Source organism: Callithrix jacchus, chromosome 16 (genome assembly GCF_049354715.1).
Source record: "Callithrix jacchus isolate 240 chromosome 16, calJac240_pri, whole genome shotgun sequence".
Taxonomy (NCBI): domain Eukaryota; kingdom Metazoa; phylum Chordata; class Mammalia; order Primates; family Cebidae; genus Callithrix; species Callithrix jacchus.
Window position 1 is genome coordinate 45,299,231 of NC_133517.1, and position 16,288 is coordinate 45,315,518.

The 16,288-nt window shown below is 36.9% G+C and overlaps 1 long non-coding RNA gene across 1 annotated transcript; it reads right to left on the reverse strand.

The window, feature by feature from the left end:
• Positions 1–333: 333 nt before the first annotated feature.
• On the reverse strand, positions 334–12,241 carry LOC128929871 (uncharacterized). Its single transcript, XR_008477088.2, has 3 exons — positions 11,789–12,241; positions 10,180–10,276; positions 334–2,568 (listed from the first exon to the last, which is right to left on the reverse strand). It is a non-coding gene; the product is annotated as an uncharacterized LOC128929871 (long non-coding RNA).
• Between the last annotated feature and the right edge of the window lie 4,047 nt (positions 12,242–16,288).

A 16,288-nucleotide genomic window follows, 5' to 3' on the forward strand; every position in this document is an offset into this window, starting at 1 on the left:
CTTTCGATTAAATATTTTTCTGGTATGGATCAAAGTAAGTTTACTGCAATCGCAAGGAATAGATAACAACTGAATTACTTACTGCAAACTGAGAACTGAAAATAGACAGCCAAACTTAGAGATGTTGAGGAACTCACTTTCTGTCAATAAAGAAACAAGATTCTTCACAGCTTGATTTGCATAAATGTTTTTAGAAAATATAAGAAACAACTAATTTTTATGATATAATTTAGAGAAATTTATGGAAAAGTCTAAAGCAGTTACCTATAAAGCAGTCAACCAAAAATGTAACTAATGCAAAGGATTCTGAAAACACAGGGCTTATAACTTCGTTTTAAATTGTATTGAAATAAAGAAGGAGTGATATTTAATAATTAGTAACCTCAAAGGGTAAGTGTTCCTCCTCATGAAGAGCATACACACAAGAACCTAAGTAATAATTTTCCCAGTGTATTGTTAGTACTACCAGGGGATCATTTGTCCTCTGACAGTCCAGTCCGGTGTCCTGAGTTTTATCACTTGGCTACTGAGTGTCCTGGCCTGGACCACAAAGCTATTTAACTTCCTTTGCCCTGCTTTTTTGGCTTAACATGCCCGCTGCATACCATGATTTTCTTTCTTAGCAACTGGTTATTTAATTATTTCAATCTTCTTTCATAATACCTTTAAGAAATAATTATTAGGTAGTATTTTCATATTGTATTATGTAATTTTATTTTAAAATATTATTATAAAACATAACATATATGAAAGATGACATGGTTTATAGGTACAGTTTAAAGAATAAATAATTTTTAATGTACCCACCATACAGCTTAGAAACCCCTAAGAGAAATCAACAACTTCCCCCTTACCCCGACCTATCCTGGAGATAAAAGCGTCATCATGAATTTTTTAATTAATCCTTCCCTTGCCTTTCTTTATGGTTTTATTACTTCTGTATATGTCTCTAAAATCATCTATTATTCATACTTTATGCTTTATATATTGTTCAGATACTTCTTACTTCACTCATGGTATATTTTGGAGATTTCTCCATGTTGGTACATATAAGTGAAGTTAATTCAGTTTCACTGTTGAGTATCTTCCATTATATGAATACAATATAAGTTACATATTTGGGCTATCAGTGACAGGTGTTTGGTTTGTTTCCAGGTTTTTAGTTTATAAACAATGTCACTGTGAACATTCTTCTATGTGCCTCCTTGTATATGTGTTGAAGAGTTCCTCTGAGGAACATGCCTAGAAATTGAATTACTGGGTCAGAGTTCAAATCTACTAGGTAATGCCTAACTATTCTAAATATATATAAAAAACCAAAGTGCTGAGAAAAAAAAGAACCCCATCAACTAAGAATCCTGTGTCTAGAAAAATTATTCTTCTTAAATGAAGGGGTAATAAAATACTGAGGGAATTTATTACCACTAGACTGGCCTACAAGAAATGCTCATGGGGGTTCTAAGCCTGGAAGTGAAAGGATGACATTTGCCATCATGAAGACACATGACAGTATAAAACTCACTGGTAAAGCAATCACACAAAGGAGGAAGATAAGGGATCCAAATGATACCACCACAGAAATCCACCAAATCACAAAGACTAATAATAAGAGAAAAGGAAAGTAATAGAGAATATAAATAACAACCAGAAAATAATTAACAATGTGATAATAACAAAGCCTCACATATCAATTATAACTTTAAATGTAAAGAATTAAATTCTCTGCTTAAAAGATATAGAATGGCTGAGTGGAATTTTAAAAAAATGATACAATAGTTTGCTTACAAAAAATGTACTTACCAGTAGAGACATATGTAGACTGAAAGTAAAGGGATGGAAAAAGGTAATTTATGCCAATGGAAACCAAAAGCAAGAAGGAGTAGCTATACTTACATAAGATCAAAAAAACTAAATCAAAAACAATTAGACAAAAAAGGTCATTATATGATAAGGGGATCAATCCAGCAAGAGGACATAACAATTCTAAATATATATGCACCCAACATTGGAGCACTCAGATTTATAAAGCATATGTTGCTGAATCTAAAGACAGAAATAGACATAAATACAGTAATAGTGGGGAACTTCAACATCCTACCCTCAGCATGAGACAGATCTAGACAAAAAATCAACAAAGAAACATTGAATTTAAACTGGACTTTAGACCAAATGAACATAACAGACATTTACAGAAATTCTACCCAACAACTGCAGTATATACTTTCTTTTCATCAGGATATAGAACATTTCCCTGGATTAACCACATGTGAGGCTGCAAAAGAAGCCCCAACAGGCTGGGTGCAGTGGCTCATGCCTGCAATCCCAGAGCTTTGGGAGGCCAAGACAGGCAGATCATGAGGTCAAGAGATCCAGACCATCCTGGCCAACATGGTGAAACCCCATCTCTACTAAAAATACAAAAATTAGCTGGGCCTGATGGTGCACGCCTGTAGTCCCACTTACTCAGGTGGTTGAGGCAGGAGAATCACTTGAACCCAGGAGGCAGAGGTTGCAGTGAGCCAAGATCGTACCACTATACTCCAGCCTGGCAACAGAACGAAACTCCATCTGAAAAAAAAAAAAGAAACAATATCAAGTATCTTCTCAGACCATAATTAAATATAACTGAAAATTAATACCAAGAACTTCAGAAACTATACAAATACATAGAAATTAAACAACATTGACCATTGGGTCAGTGAAGAAATAAAGATGAAAAATCAATAAATTTATTGAAACAAATGAAAAGAGAAATTCATACCAAAATCTGTGGGATACAGCAAAAGTAATACTAAGAAGGTTGTTTATAGTATTAAATGCCTACACTGAAAAAGTAGAAAGATTACAAATTAACGATCTAACAGTTCACCTCAAGGAACTAGAAAAGCAAGAACAAATAAAATCCAATTTAGCAGAAGAAAACAAATAATAAAGATCAAGGCAAAGCTAAATGAAATGAAGACTACAAACAATACAAAGGAAAAATGAAACAAAAAACTGGTTCTTCAGAAAGAGAAACAAAATTGATAGACCACTAGATAGCTTAACCAAGAAGAGCGTGAAGTTAAAAAGTCAGAAATCAAAAAGGAGACAATACAACTGATACCATAGAAATGCAAGTTATCAGAGACTACTATGGACAACTATACACTGACCAACTGGAAAATCTAGAGGAAATGGATACATTCCTGAAAACATACAATCTACTAGGATTTTATCAGGAATGAATAGAAAACCTAAACAGACCAATAATGAGTAGTAAGGTTGAATCAGTAATAAAATGCCTCCCAACAAAGAAAAGCCCAAACTGGATGAATTTATAGTCAGATTCTACCAAATGTGTGAAGAACTAATAATATAAATCCTCTTGAAACTATTCCAGAAAATCAAGGAGGAGGGAATTCAAAAAGAAAACTACAAGCCAATATGTCTGATGTATAAAAATCCTCAACAAAATACTAGCAAACCTAATCCAACAGCACATCCAAAACATAATACACCACAATCAAGTGAGACTTATACCAGAGATGCAAGGATGATTCAACATATGCAAATTAATGAACATGATACATTACTTCAACAGAAGAAGGATGTAAACTATATGATAACCTCAATAGATGCAAAAAAGCATTTGATAAAATTAAACATTATTTTAAAATAAAAAGCTTCAACAAACTAGGCATGGAAGAAACATAACTCAAATTAATAACAGCTATATATGGAAAACCCATAGCTAACATTGTACTGAATGAGAAAACACTGAAAGCATTTCCTGTAAGAACTGAAACAAGTCAAGGATGCCCACTTTTACCACTCCTAGTCACCATAGTATTGGAAGTTCTAGCCAGAGAAATCAAGCAATAGAAAGAAATAAAGGACATCCAAATTGGAAAAGAGGTAGTCAAATTGTTCCACTTGGCTGATGATATAAAATTACACTTAGAAAAAACTACAGACTCTACCAAAAAACTCTTAAAATTGATAAACAAATTCAGTAAAATTGCAGGATACAAAATCAACCTACCAGAAATCAGTAGTGCTTTTTATACCAATAATGATTTAGCTGAGAAAGAAAACAAGAAGAAAATCCTATTTACAATACCTCCAAAAAAATAAAATACCTAGGAATGAATTAACCAAGGAGGTTAAAGATCTCTACAAGGGGAACTTAAAAATACTGATCACAGAAACACAAACCAATGGAAAAATATCCCATGCTTATGGATCAAGAATTAATATTATTAAAATGATCATATTGCACAAAGCAATCTAGAGATTCAATGCAATGCTTGTCATAATACCAATGTAATTCTTCCCAGAATTAGAATAACAATCATACAATTCATATAGAAACAAAAAAGAGCCTGAATAGCCAAAGCAATACTGAACAAAAAGAACAAAGCAGGAGACATCACATTACTTGACTTCAAAACGTATTGCAAGGCTATAGCAACCAAACAGCATGGTATTAGAATAAAAATAGACACATGAACCAAACGAACAGAATACAGAATACAGAAATAAATCTACTTATTTATTACCAGCTGCTTTTTGGCAAAACCCACAATAACTTATCTTGGGAAAAGGACTACCTTTTCAAAAAATGATGATAGGAAAATTGGATAGCCACATTCCAAAGAAGGAAACTTGACCCCTATGTCTTATCATATACAAAAATAAACTCAAAATGGGTGAAGACTTAAATACAATACATGAAAATATAAAAATACTAGAACATAACTTGGGGAAAATTCTCCTGGACATTGGTCTAGGCAAGCAATTTATGGCTAAGACCTCAAAAGCACAGGCAACAACAACAACAAAAAAGGCAATAGGACTTAATTAAGCTAAAAAGTTTCCACAGAACAAAAGAAATAAGCAACAGAGTAAAGAGACAACCTGTTGAATGGAATAGAATATTTGCAAACTATTCATTCAGCAAGGGACTAATATGAGAAATGCAAACACCTCAGCAACAACAGCAACAACAAAATTATCCTATTAAAAAGTGGGCAAAGGAAATGAATAGACGTTTCTCAAAAGAAGACATATAAATAGCCAACAGGTGTATTAAAAAATACTAAACATTACTTGTCATCAGAAATATGCAAATCAAAACCACAATGGGATGCTATCTTACCCCAGTAAGAATGGCTATTACTAAAAACACTGAAAAATAAAAAATACATCTTGGTGAGGATGCACAGAAAAGGAAACTCTTATACACTGTTGGTGGGAATGTAAACTAGTCATCCACTGTAGTTAACGCTATGAAGGTTTCTAGAAAAACTGAAAGTAGAATTACCATTTGATCTAAAAATCTCACTGCTCATATCTACAAAATCAGTGTTTCAAAGGGCTACCTGCACTCACATGTTTACTGCAGAATTATTCACAATAGCAAAGATGTGAAATCAACCTAACTATCCATTAATAGATGATTGGATAAAGAAAATGTATATATAAACAATGAAATACTTTATTCAGCCATAAAAAAGAACAAAATCATGTAATTTAAAGAAACATGAATGGAAAGTCATTATCTTAAGTGAAATAAGCCAGGCACAAAAAGACATATCACATGTTCTCACTTACATGTTCGAGTTAAAAAATTTTGATCACATGGAGGTAGAGAGTGAAAAGGTAGATAACAGAGACTAGGAAGGGTGAATAGCAGGGGGGAAGGATGAAGAGTAGTAGGTGAAAGGGTATACAAACATATAAATAGATAAAAGGAAGAAATTCATTGTTTGACAAGAATAGAGTAACTATTGTTAAAAATCTATTGCACTTGGGTAATGGACACCCTGAATACTCTGACTTCATCACTATGCATTATATATATGTAATGAAATTTCACATGTACCCAGAAATTTGTACAAATTTTTAAAAGATAAAATCAGGCCGGACGCGGTGGCTCAAGCCTGTAATCCCAGCAATTTGGGAGACCAGGCAGGTGGATCACGAGGTCAAGAGATCGAGACCATCCTGGTCAACATGGTGAAACCCCGTCTCTACTAAATATACAAAAGAAATAGCTGGGCTTGGTGGTGCGCGCCTGTAGTCCAAGCTACTCGGGGGGCTGAGGCAGGAGAATTGCCTGAACCCAGGAGGCGGAGGTTGCGGTGAGCCGAGATCGCGCCATTGCACTCCAGCCTGGGTAACAAGAGCGAAACTCCATCTCAAAAAAAAAAAAAATCAAACACTAAAAAAAGGATGATTTTTACTTTCTTTTTGTTTGCATTTATATAGGTTGCCTTTGCTCTTCCTCTTATTGTCAGCCTCTCTGAATGACTTTGTCAATCTATTCTTAAAGCAATGAACGTACCTAATATATGTAACAGATAGTTGAGAAGAAGTAGACTACAACCATGTTTTAGCTATGAAAAGGGCAGTCGGAATTCCTGAGAAAATTTCCATCTCAGTTTTCTTCCTTATAAGCAATAACATAAAATGGCCCAGTGCCACCAAAAGCATATTTCCTATGCCCAAGAGGGGCAGAGAAGCAAAGGGTTACTTGATTTTCCCACAAAGAAATATGAGGGAAGTTCTTTTCGTGGTTGTGCATTTGTTTCTTTTTAAACAAAGATTAATTATTCTTCTTTCTTTTACTTACTACAAAGTAGAAAATGAATTGTTATACTGATTTGGACTGGTGAGATAAACCAATGCCCTGAACTCAATTAGGCTTCTATGGTCTCTCCTTGCTTAAAAGTATTTTTATGGAATATGTTGAAACTGTGTTATTTAATTACTATATTTTTTATCTGTTACTCTCCTTTGGCCAATATTTTTCTCTTTAAAAATTAAAGACCAAGGCAGGCAGATCACGAGATCAGGAGATCGAGACCATGCTGGCCAATATGGTGAAACCCTGTCTCTACTAAAAACACAAAAATCAGCTGGGCGTAGTGGCATGCGACTATAGTCCCAGTACTCGGGAGGCTGAGGCAGGAGAATTGCTTGAACCTGGGAGGTGGAGGTTGCAGTGAGCCGAGATTGTGCCACTGCACTCCAAACTGGCAACAAAAAAGAAATATTAGGGGCAGACAAAAATTGGTACAATCACACTTCGGAAAACTGGCAGTATCTACAAAAGCTGAAGCTCATATCCCTTATGAGCTAGCATCCCACTTCTGGGTTTATACCCAACAGAAATGTGTGTGCATAATCACCAAAAGAGCACACTAGAGTGCTCATGGAAACACTATGCATAGTAATTAAAGATTAGAAACCACCCAAATATCCATAAAGAGTAGAATGGATATAAAAATGGTGATATTCATAACAATGGAATACTCTATAGAAATAATGATAACATGCAATAATATGAATAAATCCTACAAAGATAACATTGAGTGAAAGGTGCCAAGCATGAAAGATTACATACTGCATGAGGCTGTTTACATAAAATATCAAAGCAGGTAAAACTAATGGATACTATGGGCTGTCTGGCTGATAATATTGTTTCTTAGTCTAAGTACCGGTTACACAGGTGTCTCAGTTTGTAAATATTCCTCACCCTGTATGCTTATGACACATGCACATTTTTGTGTATATATCATACATCAATAAAGAGTGTGTGTGTGTGTGTGTGTGTGTGTGTGTGTATGTGTCTTGTTTTGTTTCGTCTTTATAGCAAACAAACAAAAAGTATCACTTTACACAGCTGGTTGGTACAACTCACCTCCAAGGAAACAAATCTCCTCTTACCTCTGAGGGACTAGATCTTATCTCATTATCACTTAAGTTTTTCTTATTTTCAATCTGATAATTCAGGGAAATAACTGCCTTGACGCTTACATCCTGAATCATCACCACAGCAACCCCTTCCACCCCAAGTGTGGCTTCATCTTCACCACTACCTCCCCTCCATCCTGCAATTAAAATCTTGATCCAGGGGTAATAGGGACACCTGTCAGCTCAAGTACAGGTTAACCCACCAGAGCACCTGTGTCCTCTATCCTCCACCTTCTGCTCTGAATGTACACATTTAGCTCTGACACATGTCATGCACAGCCTCTCAGCAACTGCTGAAATCAGCCTTGTTTGGGTAGGGAGTGCACCTCAGGGTTTTGCCCATCTCTGCCTCTCTGACAGCTATGCTAGGCCCCTGCAGAAGAGATCAGAATCTCATTACCCCTCCCTGTCCTTACAGCAAACACAATACGGCAAAATAATTACTAATTCTGCATTCAATCACACGTTGCCTACAACTCAGCATTCAGCATTTACAAATATGCTGATCTATTATCAGGTACTAATCTGGTTCTTTTCTGTATAAAGAAAAATATCACAATAAATTCAATGAGCTCTCAAGAGAATTGTCTAAATCAAAAAACCTTTTGTTTCTATTTAGACTCCACAATACCCTGTTTGATAAACTAGCTGTGCTAAGCAGTGGCTGAACAACTGATTTTACACTCATGGGAGCATGAGTTCGGCTTAAGATGAATATGAAGTAGAATAGAACGAAATTCCTGGAGAGTTCTGAGTCCCCTCAACTCAAGAGGTCCTGTTTTCCAAGGGAAAAAAAGGATAAAACAACATGCATTCTTTTTATCACTTTCTTGCTACTTATGTATGTGAAGAACCAGGTACCCATCCCTGCTGAAATAGCACCCTCTCAGCATTTTAAATAATTAAAAATGAACAAACCCAGTAATTTTATGCAAATAGAATTTAGTTCATAAATGTCTCTACTAGGTCTCTATTTCTGTAAATTCTCTTTGTCCTTTCCCTAGCAGTTATGTAGGGGTCAGATATTGCTGGGCAACTGGTTTAATAAATGGATAATGAAGAGGAATAGATGACACAGAATTAGAATGTAGGAGAATACTTGTATTTCTTTTTTTTTTCTTTTCTTTCTTTTTTTTGAGACAAAGTCTGGCTCTGTCACCCTGACTGGACTGTAGTGGCATGATCTCAGCTCATTGCATCCTCTGCCTCCCAGGTTCAATCAATTCTCCTGCCTCAGCCTCCTGAGTAGCTGGGATTAAAGACATGTGCCACAATATCCAGCTAATTTTCGTATCTTTAGTAGAGGTGGTTTCATCATGTTGGTCAGGCTGGTCTCAACCTCCTGACCTCAAGTGATCACCCACCTCAGCTTCCCAGAGTGCTGAAATTATAGGCATAAGCCACTCTGCCTGGCCTCAATTATATTTCTTAAATTCAGAATTTATTTTTGCTTTATTATATTACTTAAAGGCTAAATTACACTAGGAATTTTACTTCAACACATATAGTTGACTACGTGTTTAATAAACTACATATATCTACATACAGAGAGAGTAACTATAAAAACGGGAGCTATGTTTAGATATCAGCTATTATACATACAAGGAGTTGCCAGTGGAAAACCAGCTAAAGATAACTAGTTCCATGCCCAAGCATGTTCATTCAATGTTTCTCATTCCATCATTATGTTACTTTTGATACTGAGGACTTTGTAGTCTGCCAGAATTATAATTTAAATAACCCTTGGTTGATATTAAGGCAGAAACACTAATACTTTAGCTTTCTACTGAAAAGTGGTTTCTATGGAAACAGAACATAAGTATGCTCCTCTAAGGACTGGGCACAGTGACGTGGGAAAGGTCCCCAGAAGAAGCTGAGGGTACGGATGACACATTTTGCTTCCTGAGCACTTTTTTCTCATGAGGATTAGCTGATAGCCCCCATGTGGTTCTCAACCTCATCACCGCTCACAAGAAGTGCTTTTTACTGAACCCATCCCAGTATGCTTCACCTGAACTTGAGCTTGAAAAACAGTTCTGATTGTAGAGAGGCCAGATTTCAGCACCTCTAGTCCGATTGCTCAGCATCCTACAGGACCTTCCTGCATTCTGCTCCTCGCCTGTCCTCTCTGATTTCATCTCCTGTTACTTTCCTACTTATTGCTTTCTACAAGCTACACAAGGCTCCCTGCTTTCTGGAAAATTTCGGATCCACTCCAGCCTCAGAGCCCCAGGGCCTTTGCACCTGCTGTTTCCTCTGCCTCCTTTTTCTAGGCTACTTATCCCCAAGACATCTCTGGGGAGCACTCCATTATCTTCTTTTTTGGCTTTATTCAAATGTCACCTTAGTGATAACATCCAATGCTTACTACCTCCTTTTCTTGCTTTATTTTTCTTTAAAGTATTTAATGTCATCTAGTAAACTGTGTATTTTACTTACCTTCTTTTCCTTGATTTTCTATCTTTCTTACTATCAGCCACATGAGAACAGGAATCTTTGTCTCTTTTTGCTGTTTTCCCAGCATCTAGTAGAGTACCTGGCACAGGGAAGACACTCAATGATAAATTGTTGAATGAATACATGAACAAATGAATGGTTTAGTCATGCAGGCTCGATAAATGAGATTCTGTCTTATCCTTTAGGCTTGGAAATTGCTTTGGCAACTTTCCTACATTATCAGCACCTCAAGGATTAGCCCTAGTCCTGTTCTCTTGGGACTTGGATCCTGACCCTGAACTCCTACCTAAGTTTGTCTCCCATTGTTTCTTAACTAACTTTTCCCTAGTTCCCATTTTCTGAATGTCTAAACACTTCTATCCCTGGAGATCGCCATTATTACCGTGTATTTTTCTGTAGAATCATTCATTACTTGGTCTTCATTTTGTCAACAGATAATTTTGAGTGAATTCCATATACTGGGAATTATGCAATATCCTGGGGATGAAAAGATCAAGACACAGCCTGCAGATATCTAGGACTTATTGTTTTAATACCCTGTTTTGTCTTTCAGCTTAGATCTTAGGTTCTTTTTTTTTGAGACGGAGTTTCACTCTTGTTACCCAGGCACGATGGCGCGATCTCGGCTCAGCGCAACCTCCGCCTCCTGGGTTCAGGCAATTCTTCTGCCTCAGCCTCCCGAGTAGCTGGGATTACAGGCACGCGCCACCATGCCCAGCTAATTTTTTGTATTTTTAGTAGAGACGGGGTTTCACTATGTTTGTTGACCAGGATGGTCTCAATCTCTTGACCTCGTGATCCACCCGCCTCGGCCTCCCAAAGTGCTGGGATTACAGGCTTGAGCCACCGCACCCGGCCCAGATCTTAGGTTCTTGATAAACAGCTCTGTCTATCTCCAAAGATGGGAGCCTAATTTTAGGACAAAATTCTTCCCCAGCATGCCCTGTACTGCTGTAGCTAACAAGCCATGTCTAACAAAGTCAGAAATTAGAGGCCAGCCTCATAGAATATACGCTGAAAAAAACACAAGAATACCTGTAAACCCTATATTATTGATTTTATATCCTATTGATTTTCTCCTTGGATTATTTTCAGAAATACTGAGCACCTTTGTTTTAAATAAATTCAAAATATCTTAGCAAACCATTATTTCCTTCCTCTTCTCCATTAAAATATTCTTCACTTAGCAACTTAGGCGATACCAAATGTGTTCCAACAGCCAAAGGTTTCATTCTGTAAATCTGAAACTTTCCCTTTGGCTTAGAAGTGAAAAAAAACTTGTACTTTTTTAGGCTCCTCTCTTTCAAGTTCTTCCCTGAAGGTTTGGATATTCATCAGATATTTTAATTACTGAAAGTCATTACTTTTTATAAAGAGCCCATTTAGAGAACAATCATGAAATATACTCTGCTTCATGAGAAATCGATGGTTGCTCTGAAAAACAAAGCTTAATCCAATATGAAGGTCATGTAATAGCTCACCAGATAATTCTGTCTAAACACACTCCTTATCTCTGTATTGCCAAAACCATTGAGCTCACAAGTCCTCTACAACCAAACACATTCATCAAATGCAAATGTCTTCCACTTACATTTGCTTGCTTTTTTCAGGAAGAATGATGGAAGGGCCAATACCCTGTGCTTCACCGTTGCCTGCATGCTAGATGACTGTATTTACTGGTGCAGTGGCTAACTGCTCAATTGCCATCTTCATTCAGGCTGCAGGGTTACCATGTTAAGCACAGCCCACAGAACCAGAAGAAATGTGTTCAGGGTTTTTAATCTTTCAGCCCACAGATTGCCCACTGCACATGAGTAAAGTTTTTACAACCACATTATAACCAGGAATGAGCTATCTTCTCATGTAGATCCAAGTTAAATAGACTGTATTACAAATAATTGCTTTCCTTAATCTAACTAATGGAATCGCTATGCTGAAGGGTAAGGAAAGGCAGCCAAAGCAGTGGTGCCCATTCTGCTGATATGCAGGGCAGAGTCCTGGCTGACCACTTCTCAGTTCAGGCCAGACTCACTTTGTATTCCCATGTAACCTGAAGTTTCAGCCCTAAAAAAGAAAATCCTCAAAATGGTGTGAGTCTTAAAAAATATTCCTTCAAAAGTAGCCTGGGCAACATCATGAGACCTTGTCTCAACAAAAAATAAGAAATTAGTTGGGCATGCTGGCACACTCCTGTAGTCCCAGCTACTTGGGAGGCTGATGTGGGAGGATCACTTAAGCCAAAGAGTTCAAGATTAAAATAAGCTATGATTACATCACTGCACTCCAGCCTGGGTGACAGAGTGAGACCCTCATCTTGAATAAATAAATAAAAATAAATATTCTTAATAACATACCTTAATATTATTTAATAAGTATAGCTAATGAATATTCCCTGGAAAAGCTTTATTTCTAGACCTTGGAGAACTCACAATTTCCATCATCTGACAATAGTGAGAAAATGAATTTAATCATTTTAAAGCCCAGGTAAAAGACCCCATTTTCTTCTTCCATTTTTCTGGATTGGTCGGTGAGTAATGTTTTCTCTCTGTGATCTTCAATCCTTTCTTCTCCCATGACTATTTTTCCTAGATCTCTTTTCTCATCTTAATAAAAACCTTGCCAGACATGGCTACTTCACCAAGTTCCCGATGTGTCTTCCTTTCCCGTCATTATTAACATCTTCATGGAGTAGGCAAAATGCTCACTGCTTTTATTCCTCTCCTCATAGTTGCTTCTTAACTCCCTGGCCCTGTCATTTGAATTCCACAGTCATTAATTAATTACACTTTCCAAAGACACCAGTTGATTTTAAATATCAAACACATTCTACTGGGTCATTAGGCTTCTTGAGCATTTGACACTCTTAATTTTCCCTCCATTGTGCAATTTTCCTCCCTTCGTTTGTGTTACTACCCTTTTTATTCCTTTTTCCATCCCCCCTCAAATACAGACATTTCCCAAGATTCAGGCTTTAGTCTTCATGTTCTTTTATTTGGCATGCTCTACCTTGATGATCTCATCCAAGGCTTCCACTATCCCTTCTGAAGCAAATCATCCTTGACTCTGTCTCTGGCATTAACATTTCTTCTGAGTTCTTAACCCACATTCCAATGGCTTCCTGGTCATCACCAGAAAACGATCAAAGCTGGTAGCATCGATAAACATCTTTCAAATCAAACTCACCATTTTCCCAAAAGATATTCCTACACTCCCATTTACTGTCTTGACAAATGTCATCTGAGTATACACATCACTCCACAGAGAAACTATCACTCCAGAGAGCAAGGGAGTTAACTCCCTTCTATTCTTTATCATTTAATTAGTTCAGTAGCTAAATCCTATTAGCTCTACCCAACCCTGTTGCCCACCACTATCCCGTCCATCCTATCCTGTCTGCTGTCTCTCATTCATACCTCCCCTGTTCCCTCATGCACCTTTACCTGCCCTGGCTCCAGATTCCCACCTCTCATGTATTTATGCACTTTTAATTCAGTTATTGTTCTATGGCAATATATGACAATACCATAATCCTAAATGGCTCCCTCTACTGGATGAAATTCCAACTCTCTGCTACCTTTCAAGCCCTGTTTGCCTCACACCTTCACACATAGCCTAAACTCTGGCCACATTTTTCATTATGGTTATCAAACCTCCATCCCTTTTCAAAATCTTAGTCTCTTTTTTCAGAATATTCTCCTCACTCTCCTATTTTATCTGCTGAACTCCGACTTACTGTTCAGAGCCCAGCTTGAAATTCAATTCCTCTTTATATGATTTCCTGTGTCTTCTATTATGACCTCATCAGGAGAGTTCACTGCTCCTCATCTGTATTCCCACAGCACTTTGTAGAATGCAAACACATTCAATATTGAACCTTCATCTTATTCAGAACTGAACTTACTACATGACATACAGTAAGTGTTCAATAAGTTGGTTGACTTTGCAAATGTTTATTGAGCACTTGCTATACGCTGGACATTGTTTTAAGTGTTGACAATATAATGATGGGAAAAACAGACACAATTTCCACCTTCATAGGGCTATAGCTTAGAGGAAATTATAACCAACAACAACAATAAAGAAACAACAAGTGTTTATTTAGCTTCTTTGCATTCCCTGTGTCTTGTATAATCTTTGTTAACCTAAGAAATTAACTTCTTATATGTGAAATTGCTGGTTTCGTGAACTAGTGAATGCATAATTATCAAATAATAGGTATATAATCATTAGAAAAACTGAACATTATAGTCATATGATGCCTGAAGCTTGTTCTATTATTTTTTCTATAAAGGGGGATGACTGAAGAAGGAATAAATATGTCAGATGTATGAATATCAAAGCACATGTATGTACATAAGTGTGTTTCTCTGAGGCAGTTGGAGGGATATAAGTGAAAGGAAAAGATGAATATATTAGGAGATGTTGAAGAGGCACCATGCTACGAAAAACAGGCTGCTGTTTACTCTTCGGTTACATTTTTTGACAGCGTTCCTGATAGTCCCAGACATCATGAGTTTTCTGTCCAGTGTCCTGCAGTGTTACTGAATTTTCAAGCAGCTATGTGAATTCTTCCAGGCATTAGTTTGGTCGGCCATTGCATTGTTTGGCAGGCCGAACAAAAGGCAGCCACTCAGTTCTATTGAAAATGAGGACAGCATTCATTAATTTAGAAAGATGAGGGAGTGAAGCAACTCTTGGTGGTACTTCAGATTCATTGTAATTGATGATTAAAATTTCCATAAAATTTTCCCTTAAGAACAAAATACATTATAAACGGCTTGATAATGCTAATCTTCATAACATATGTTTCTTAATCTAAAGAGGTAATTTACTCTCACCATTTATCGCACCTAAAAAACATCCCAATGCTGTGTATGACTAAAATCATACTGTTAAAGAGGCTGAGATAAATCATGCAGGCAGATGGTGGTTATTCAAGCCAAACTAGAATCAATCTTTGAGTCGTACCAAACACTTTTCTGACACTCCCAGTCATGACAGAAAGGCTTAAGTGGCACTTTTCTCTGAGAACCTTTCTCTGGCACAGATTGGAAGGTCCCAGAACACGACCAGCTTAGCTGCTCCTGATGACTGTTAATGAGATCCCAGAATTCAGAACCAGCCAGAACCTATTTACTCTCCTTTCACGGTCCCCATTTTCCCTTCTATTTGGTCACATCTCCTCTTAGCATGACAAAGAGCGTTGGTACCATTTCCTGACCAACGTCCCAGTTAAGGCTCTTCCAAGCAACCCAAACACTAGGGCCTCTGTCATTCAACTCCATTTCCCAGTTGAGGTTTCCTTGCTGTAGACACAATTTTTTTCAATGCCAGAGATGAGAAAAACTGTGTGTGGTATGGAGAGGAAGGGAGAATAAACTTAGATATTAAAATAAGAATATTTCAAATAAAATAAAATAAGAAACTCTTAAATATTTCACATGAGAAAAATCAGTGTTGATATTGTTTCAGTCCTTAAGATGAGCTCAGTACTGTACTAAGCATTTACGTCTATTGTTTCATTTAATCCTTAACTGACCTATCTATGAAGTAGGTCCCATTATTATTCCCATTGTACAGCTGTGTAAAGAGATTCAGAAATATGTGAACGGACGGAAAGGAGTAAATTTACTTTAAATGCATTTATAACAAGGTTACAAACACAGGTGGCTGGTGTGAGCTAAGCAAGAGAAAACTGGTAAAAGGAAACAGCAATTCTCAGATTACTATTTCTCCTTCCATCTCTTAGAAAGGATCAGATAGGAATTTGAAAGCCAGTTATAAGACTTAGTCACTGCTAAGTTGACAAAAACAAGCAATGGGGAAAGGACTCCCTGTTCAATAAATGTTGCTGGAATAACTGGCTTAGCTGTATGCAGAACATTGAAACTAGATGCCTTCCTTAGGCCATATACAAAAATCAACTCAAGATTGACTAAAGATTTATGTAAATCCTGAAATGCTAAAAACCGTAGAAGAAAACCTAAGAAATACCATTCTGGACATAGGCCCTGGCAAAGATTTCACGATGAAGACGCCAAAAGCAATTGCAACACAAACAAAAATTGATAAATGGGACCTCATTAAAGAT